Source organism: Panthera leo, chromosome A3 (assembly GCF_018350215.1).
Source record: "Panthera leo isolate Ple1 chromosome A3, P.leo_Ple1_pat1.1, whole genome shotgun sequence".
In the NCBI taxonomy this organism is placed as follows: Eukaryota; Metazoa; Chordata; class Mammalia; order Carnivora; family Felidae; genus Panthera; species Panthera leo.
The window spans coordinates 72,826,123-72,835,287 of NC_056681.1; the positions used below are offsets into that span (position 1 = coordinate 72,826,123).

Here is a 9,165-nt window from a genome sequence, read left to right on the forward strand (position 1 = left end):
CTAACTCAATCTTTGCTTTTTAGATGAGTTCGGCGTAGTTAATTCTACCAGCTCTTGTATTTGGCACATTTGGTGTGCCAAAATGTATCTATCAGAAGCTATGTTCTATTGCACACAAGTGGAAGTAGGTGGAATATCTGTGCTAAAGGAGTATTTATAAGCCCAGCAAATTTCCATGGCAATATATCAGCTTCACACTGTTATCTGTAGTGTTGACAAAAAAATATATAGGTGTATCTTTATCCATTTCTCCTCCACTAAAGAAATTTTAATAGACTTCAAATGAATGGATGCCATTATTCTGTATTTGTGTATTGGGGACTTTCTGTTCTTGCAATATAGCAGATTAAGGGTAATAGTGAACCCCTCTCATTACAAACACCTTGAAATGCTAAATAAAATGAAACAAACACATATGTAGCCAAGTGCACAAAACAGAGAAACCCTCATGTTCCAAAATAGAGAACTTGCTTATTTGTGTATCAATATATTTCTTGAAGATCTTTTGTCAACACGTGTAGAGTATGTCATTATTTTAATAGATGGATAGACTTCAATAGTATAGATATACCACAGAACTGGAGCAAAAAGAATATAAGCTTAAGTATATGTGTAGGGAAAGGGCAGGGGTGGGGTTTGATAGCAAAGATGGAGAGAGAGGTGTTAAATGCTACGCACTTGAATTTTAATTCATATTGGAACAGAGATGGAACGTATGGCCTCCAAAGTACAGAGTTGAGATTGAAACCCACATAAAGCTACAGCCCTCAAACAGCTGGCCAACTGGTACAAGACAGACTGGAAGAATTTCACTCATATGACCAAGCAGATGCAAGAAAGTTTGCCTCTTCCTACAGCTATAGATAGTTAAAATCTTTGTGAGAAAGTAAAACCTCGTGTGTACCATATTCCAGTATGAAATATGAACTCACATACAGTACCTTTCATAGGACACCAAATTTACATAAAAATTAGTCCTGCTGGTGCTACCACTGAGCTGTCTGACTAAAGTAAATACAAAACCCTCCTGGAGAGATATTTCTACAAACCACAGATGAAACAGTCCCCACTGAAGGGAAGGTCACAAACAAAAATCGCAAATCACACACAAAAAGGAAACCCAACTGACTAAGACTCTGCAGTAAAACAAAGAGAATGGTTAAAACAAAACTAGAGCTAATAGAATTAAGACACTTTCAATTTTTTTTTAACATATGAAATTTATTGTCAAATTGGTTTCCATTCAACACCCAGTGCTCATCCCAAAAGATGCCCTCTTCAATGCCCATCACCTACCCTCCCCTCCCTCCCACCCCCCATCAACCCTTAGTTCTCAGTTTTTAAGAGTCTCTTATGCTTTGGCTCTCTCCCACTTTAACCTCTTTTTTTTTTTTCCTTCCCCTCCCCCATGGGTTTCTGTTAAGTTTCTCAGGATCCACATAAGAGTGAAAACATATGGTATCTGTCTTTCTCTGTATGGCTTATTTCACTTAGCATCACACTCTCCAGTTCCATCCACGTTGCTACAAAGAGCCATATTTCATTCTTTCTCATTGCCACGTAGTACTCCACTGTGTATATAAACCACAATTTCTTTATACATTCGTCAGTTGATGGACATTTAGGCTCTTTCCACAATTTGGCTATTGTTGAGAGTGCTGCTATAAACATAGGGGTAAGACACTTTCAATTTGAAGATACTTGTCTTTCTTTCACTCTGGAAAATTTTACTCTGTAGCCTTTTCTGTTATTTCCATCCCCTCCATTTTCTCTCTTCTCTCCTTCTAGAACAGCTACTAGCCGAATGATGGAACACTTGGATTTATCTTCTATCCCTTTTATCTTTTCTCTCATTATCCTTCTTTTTTTTTTTTTTAACTCTTTAACCTTTATTTATTATTGAGAAACCGAGAGAGACAGAATGTGAGCGGGGGAGGGGCAGAAAGAAGGGGAGACATGGAATCCAAAGCAGGTTCCTGGCTCTGAGCTGTCAGCATAGAGCCCGAAGCTAGGCTCGAACTCACAAACTGCGAGATCATGACCTGAGCCAAAATCGGATGCCTAACTGACTGAGCTACCCAGGCACCCCTCTCATTATCCTTTTCATGGTACTTTACCACTAAGAATGCAAGCATCCCTTCACACTAACTGTATACGAAATAAATTGCTTTTCAGCCATGTCAATTGTTATATCAGGCCATCTACTGAAAAACACTTTTTAATAAGTATTTTATTTTTTAATTTCCAAGATCTAGAAATGCCTCCTGAATACATAAGACTCTTCCTATATTATGAATATGATACTCTTAAAATATTGTAATTAAGCTTAACGTCTTTTTCTGTTCTCTTAATTCTGTTAATTTTTGTTAAGCATGATGCCTCACCTTCTTTGTATTGTAGTTTGTTTGGTTTTTTTTCTCAAATTTTTGGTGATTTTTGCTTGTATACTCTTCTTTGATTATGTGACTCCCAGATCTCTGTCAGTGTCAACTCTTTTTGTCTACTGCAGTCTGACTTTAAGACAGGGTTGGGATATTGCAGTCAGACAGGATCTGAGGATGATTTGTGTGATAGTATCTTTGATCCTCCTGGAGGTCAGTAGCTACTTGAGCACTGGTCTGCTTTTCCAGCCCCAGCGTATGATTCAATTCATCCACAGCAGCCCAGCGCTTTGCGCATGCAGAACAGGTAAGGGTTACTGATTTGCTGCTCCACATGCAGTTCCTAATTTTTCAAATTGATAAATGCTCCTGAGCTCCTTCCACTTCTTAATATCCAATGGCTCTAAGTGTGTAGTTCTGTCCAACCTACCTCGACCTCAGTCATCTCCACATGTGTTGGGTTTTTCTTTCATTTAGTTTTATTCCTCCAAGCATTTGTTCTCTGGTAATTTCTTTCAGAATTTAACACAAACATATTTCTTCTGATAATAGGTTTCCCTGGTTTCCAATGATATTAGACTGTATTTTATTATCAGTATCTATTTACATATATTTTATGAGATTTAGTGAGCAGTAAGTGGTAGATGTGTATGATCAGTCTGCCATCTTGAATCAGTCTCTGATATTAAGTAAATCATTTGCAAACTTAGTACTTTAATCAGTAAGAAATTATAAATTCTCTGCAATAGACCTCACAATTGACTGGCAGACATCACTGAGGACCGATATAGTACTTCTGTCTTAGGGAATGTGTTTTAGTGCGATATCGAGGGTCTGGGGTCAAATAGCCCAGTTAGTGGACTACTATCATAGGCTAGATTAGTGGTTCTCAATGTTTTCAAGTATAGGGACGTGTTTCTGCATTTCAAAAAGCTTATGGTTCTTTACAAAATAATAATTGAACTTTTAGTATCCATTGTTTGAGAAAACATATAACAACAAAATGCACTGATGATTCCCAGGTTCAGTTCTCTCTCTTTTTTTTTTTTTTTTAACCGCTGGGGTGTGTCTCTCCACAATGAATTCCATAGTCTATTAAAGTTATAAGTGCCTGTTGCTACAAATAGTGCTCTTAAATTTCACAAGAATATTTGAATGCTTTCAAACAGTTCTTTTATTAGGTATTTTCATGGAATTAAAGCTTTTACCAGGATAGAGGGTTGTTTTTTCTGTTTACCAAAGAGAGGAAAAAAACAAACAAACATGGTTCTTCATAAAATTTACTATTTTTTAAATATCTTAGCGAATGTGCCAAAGGCTTTCAGTCCTTAACATTGCTATTAATTATATGTATTTTAAGGTTTAAAGCATTTTCCAATCTATTATCTCATTGGATCTTTATAATAATCAGATGGAAACAGGGCAAATGATAACATGTATATCAATCTTACAGCTAATAATAGGTTCAGAGAACTGAAGGAGTTTCCCCCAGTTTGCAGTTAACAAGCAGCAAAGCCAGGGCCAGAACCTAAGCCTCCCAGTGCTCTGTCCATTCATCCCCAAATGTCAATGCACAGAGCAGTGCTGGCCCATTACAAATGGAAAAACAAGGACAGTGTAAGGAGTATCAAAGCAAATATTTCAAAATTTTTATTAAGAGATTATCACTTTATTGCTTTTTGGGATTTAAAATGCTCTTTATTAGACTTCTTATCACTAGGATGGACTAAGTTGATGTGGGAAGACTTCATTATTCCTGCATAGACAAAGCCTTGATAAGGTATTACAAAAAGCTTTGAAGTACGTAACTAAGCACTAAAACAAGACAGAAATCCTCAAGTTCCAGAAATAAGGAGAATGCTAAAAAGTGGTGATCAAGAAGTAAGGCAACCAGAGAGGTGGAATCAAATTTGACCTTAGGAGTGGCAATGGGGGTTAAGGCCCCACATGCAGTGGAACTGGAGTTGAGCATAGAGCCAGGATTCCAGAAGAGTTTTGCTGCTGTGAAAAAGACTCTAGAATCTCTCTTTCTGATTAGACTGCAAGGTAGGGGGTAAAATAAACTGATTATCACCCAGAAAACACACCTCCTAAACTAAGTCGTGCAAAAAATGGGAGCCAAGCGTGTATTCATGAGTAATAGCGCAGAAAACCCAAACCAAGGTTGCAACAGAAAACCTGAGAACCAAAGAACCAGAAGAATCAGAGAAACGTGAAGGACCCAAGTATAGACAACAGACAAACATAATACTGCCCCATTGTCACACTTTACAATCCTGGGTACAGGATGGAAAGCAATACCTAAGATGGAAAAAATGTACCCATCTTCCAGGGGAGGGAGTCAGCAGAATTCATCCCCCAAGGATTACAGACAAGAGAGCAAAGAGACTATAAAATTACTAAGCTTAAATGATTCAGGACATAAAAAATAAAAACTATACAGAAAAACCAGAACAGCACAAAAAAATAAGAGGCATATTTCAGGGGAAAAAAGCTATAAAAATCTAAAGGTAAAAAGTATATATCATTTTTTAAAACTTAACTCAGTAGATAAAAAACAAAAAGCTCAGTAGACTAAACATAGCTTAAAACAAAGTTGGAAGACAGTTGAAGAAATCTCACAGAATGAAACACAAAAAGATAAAAAGAAATATTAAAAAGAAAGAGGCACAGAGAATAGAACATTACTAAGTGTTCCAGAAGGACACAATAGAGGGAATATGAGAGAAATCTGCAATAAAAATGGCTATGATAGAGACTACCTGTTCTCAGTAACCAATCTGCCTCTCTGCCTTTTTCATTGAATCACCAACTTTTAGCTGAGAACTTGGCTGTCCAGTATAAAGACAATATTTCCCAGTTTCCCCTATACCTAGATTAGCCATATGACTCTGTTCTGGGATGTAGCCAAAACAGCATGTACAACTTCCAGAAATGTCCTTAAAGGGAGGAGGTAAGATTTTTCTCTCCACCTTTTCCTTCTTAGTAGCTAAAACACTAATGGTATTGTTTAAGTTTGATTAGAGAATCTACTTACTGAGAATGAATGGTAGAATAAAACAGAAGAGTCCCTGAGCCCCTGACACCATCAAATACCACCTGGATAGCCTAATATGTGTGAAAAAGAAATAAATTTCCATCTCGTATGAACCACTTTGATTTAGAGTTGTTTTTTAAGGTCACTTATGGCAGAATCTATTCATAACTAATGCAATCAATGGTTGAGAATTTTCTACAATTAAAGAAAGATGTGAATCTTCAATTTGAAGAGGCAAAATGAATTTTGAGCTAGAAAAAAGGAAATTAAATCCACACATGGACATAGAATAATAAAACCACAAATGTACAGAGAAAAACTTTAAAAGCAAATCAGAGAGAAAAGTGATTGTTACCCATAAGAAAAGACAAACTTCTCATCCACAATGAGAGACGCAAGAAGAAAATGGAGTAATACCTTGAAAATGGTGGAAGGCAATACTGCTCAACATAGAATCCCATGCTTAACTGAACTATAATTCAAGAATGAGGACAAAATATGGACATTGTAAGACATACACAGTTTGGCAATAATAGCAAGTACTTATATAACACAACTTTACAAGGCACTGTTCTAAGCGCTTTATATATTTTAACTCATAATCTTTGCAACAGCCCTCTGAGGTAGATACTATTAATATTGCTATATTAGAGATGATGTAACTAAGATACAGGGAGGCTAAGTAACATGCCCAAGGTCACACAGCTAGTATCCGACCAAACTGGGATTCAAGCACAGGCATTCTGCTTCAGATGCCATGGTTTTAATTGCTCATCTTCAATGAAATTACTACTGAAAGATGTCATTTATTTTATTTTGTTTTTAAAGATGTCTTTTTTTTGAAGTTTATTTATTTTGAGAGAGAAGTAAGTGTGAATGGGGGAGGGGCAAAGGGAGGAGGGAGGGAGAGAGACACAGAGAGAGAAAGAGAATCCCAAGCAGGCCCCAAGCTGCCAGCGCAGAGCCCGACATGGGGCTTCTAACCCATGAAGCTGTGAGATCATGACCTGAGCCGAAACCAAGATTTGGATGCTCAACCCACTGAGCCACCCAGGCGCCCCTGAAAGATGTCCTTTAAAAGATCAATACAGTGTTCACTTCAGCAGCACATCTACTAAAATTGGAATGATCCAGAGAAGGTTTGCATGGCCTGTGCACAAGGATGACACACAAAAGCTTGGTATGGAACTTGGACAGAAAAAGTAGGATATAAGCAGAAAAACAAGGAAACTAAATCAGCAAATAATATTGATTAACTTACCTATTAACACAAAAACATTCTTTCATGAAATAATTCTGACAATAGATTCTAGGGGATTTTTTCCCCTTGTAGTGTCTGTATTTGGCAAGAGAAAATATCTGATGACTTTATGTCAATTCCCCCCAAATTTTGGTAATTTTCCTAGTGTGTGAAATCATAGTCTGGCAACTAGTGATCTATTGTGCAACAAAGATTTTTTTTTTTTTCAAAAAAGCAAATTTGCAAAGTTAATTACTAGTGTGTCATGCAAAACAAATATTTATTGGTATTAGGATATTTTGTTGGTTATCTGGATTCATGTTGTAAGGACAGGCTGCATGTAGCCATTAGTGAGAATCACTGTTTTCCTCAAACATGGCTCCTGTGAAGGAAATACTGTAAGTCAAAATGTCAAAAAGGAAGAAAAAAAAAAACAAACCCACCACAGAAACTCATTGCTAACTTATTAAGGTTTCTGGAGAGAATGCTTTTTGTTGATGAATTATATCAAAGTCATCTACAGTATTTCAGCCAAGAAGGCAGAGCCCAGTACTGTTACATGCCCACCAAAATCAAAGATGGATAACCATACTGAACAATTCTGAAGGAGTGAATTTTGGGAGAAATAGAAAAAACATGTTACATTTTACTTACTTGTAATAATAACTATTATAAAAATTTTCTTCAAATTGCTCTGTCAACTTGTTGATTCTGTAGATTGAGAATGCCAATTTCATACAATTTCCTCATTCTTTAGTCAACTTTGCATCAGAAAGAGATACCCCCAAAATGGTCCCCAGAGTTCCCAGTAATTGGTTTCACAATCCTAAGCAAATGAATTGAAAAAAATGTATGACCTAGCACAGTTTTCATGGCTAGAATTTTTTTTTTAAGTTTATTTATTTATTTTGAAAGAGACAGAGATAGCACAAGTAGGGGATGGGCAGAGAAAGAGAGAGAGAGGATCCCAAGCAGGTTTCATGCTACCAGTGCAGAGCCCAACAGGGGGCTTAAACTCACAAAACTGAGAGATCATGACCTGAGCCAAACCCAAGCGTTGGACACTTAACCAAGTGAGCCACCCTGTACCCCTCATGTCTAGAATCTTAATTGTAGCACTAACAGAAACCAAATTTCCAAATTAAGTTCTTCTGTAAAAACCATTTTTTTAGGGTGCTATTGTTTGTTTGCTTTTGCTTTTCTTTTTTTATAGCAGCAAGAGCTTATGTGTTTCTGTGGAAGGAGTTGGGGATAATGAGAAGGTATTTTTAAGAGGCAGCCTATAAAGCCAAAGTTCCCATGAAAGTCCCCTATACAGTCCATGATGTCCAGTACATAAAATTCTGTACACAGTAATTCTTATATACACTTAAAAATATCACTGAGCTATGAAGACAAAAGGAAAATCCCTATCAGATGTCTGCCTGTCTATAGGCATTCTGTTTTTATATTAGGCTTCTATAACCTTAGTACATGCTTATGTAGTAAAGGATGAACCTTGCCCAAAGAGAGGTCTGGCTTTTGCCCTTGACCCCTGTGAAGTAACTTCTAAGACCTTGGAATATTCTGCTTGACAAAAGTGTCTTTGTTTACCTGGGACCCTGGGCCATGTCAGAAGGTCTGTGCTAACGATGTAATTTTTGGTGGTGGGGAGTGATCTTGGGCCACACAGTATTACTTGGACCTTTGGAGGGGCGAGAGACTAAGGTCAGCCAGGTAGGCAGTTAACCTTGACTATATGACCAAGCTCAATAAAAACTATGGATACCAAAACTCAGCAAAACATCCTAGTGGCAATAATCCATGTGTATCATCACACATTACTCAGAGAAGTTAGTACTGCTCACAACTCCACAACAACTTTGGGAGAGGACAAATGGAAGCTCTTGCTTGGAATTCTCCTGGACACTGCCTCATGTGCCTCTTTTCTCTACTGATTTTATCATGTGTCCTCTCACTGTAATAAACCGTAACTATGAGTATAAGAGCTTTTAGTGAGTTCTATGAGTCCTTCCAGCAAATTATTGAATGTGAAGGTGGTCTTGACAACCCTCAAATTTGATGTCAGAAGTCAGGGTGGTCTTGGGGACTCTCAAACCTTGCAATATGGATTCATCTGCTGTGAGAATTAAGCAAGATAATGATGTCTACAGTGAAAATCCTTAGTAGTATGGAATCTCTCACTGTATTAGAGAAAGTTTAAATATTTGATAAAAGTTAGTAATAAGTTATATTCATTTTGCTATAAAAATGTTCCCAAGCATTTTAAATTACAACTTCTGAAATTTTTAAGGACAGAGTATTGATTTTACAACAAGTAATCTCACATATGGTACCAAAAAATGGCCAAAAGAAGAACTCTAGATCAATCACTGAAATTCTCATTTCTTCAATCAATCCTTTGGAACATTCTGTAGGCCTTGGAGTGGAAATCACAATTTCTGGCCTGTGTAGAGCAGCGTCCCTCACAGACTTCCTTTAACTTTGCCACAGAGTCTTAAATAATC

The 9,165-nt window shown here is 37.1% G+C and overlaps 1 non-coding gene across 1 annotated transcript; it reads left to right on the forward strand.

Moving 5' to 3' along the window:
• The first annotated feature begins 6,508 nt into the window (after positions 1 to 6,508).
• On the forward strand, positions 6,509 to 6,615 carry LOC122216715. The gene has a single exon (XR_006201068.1). It is a non-coding gene; the product is annotated as a U6 spliceosomal RNA (small nuclear RNA).
• Positions 6,616 to 9,165: the final 2,550 nt, after the last annotated feature.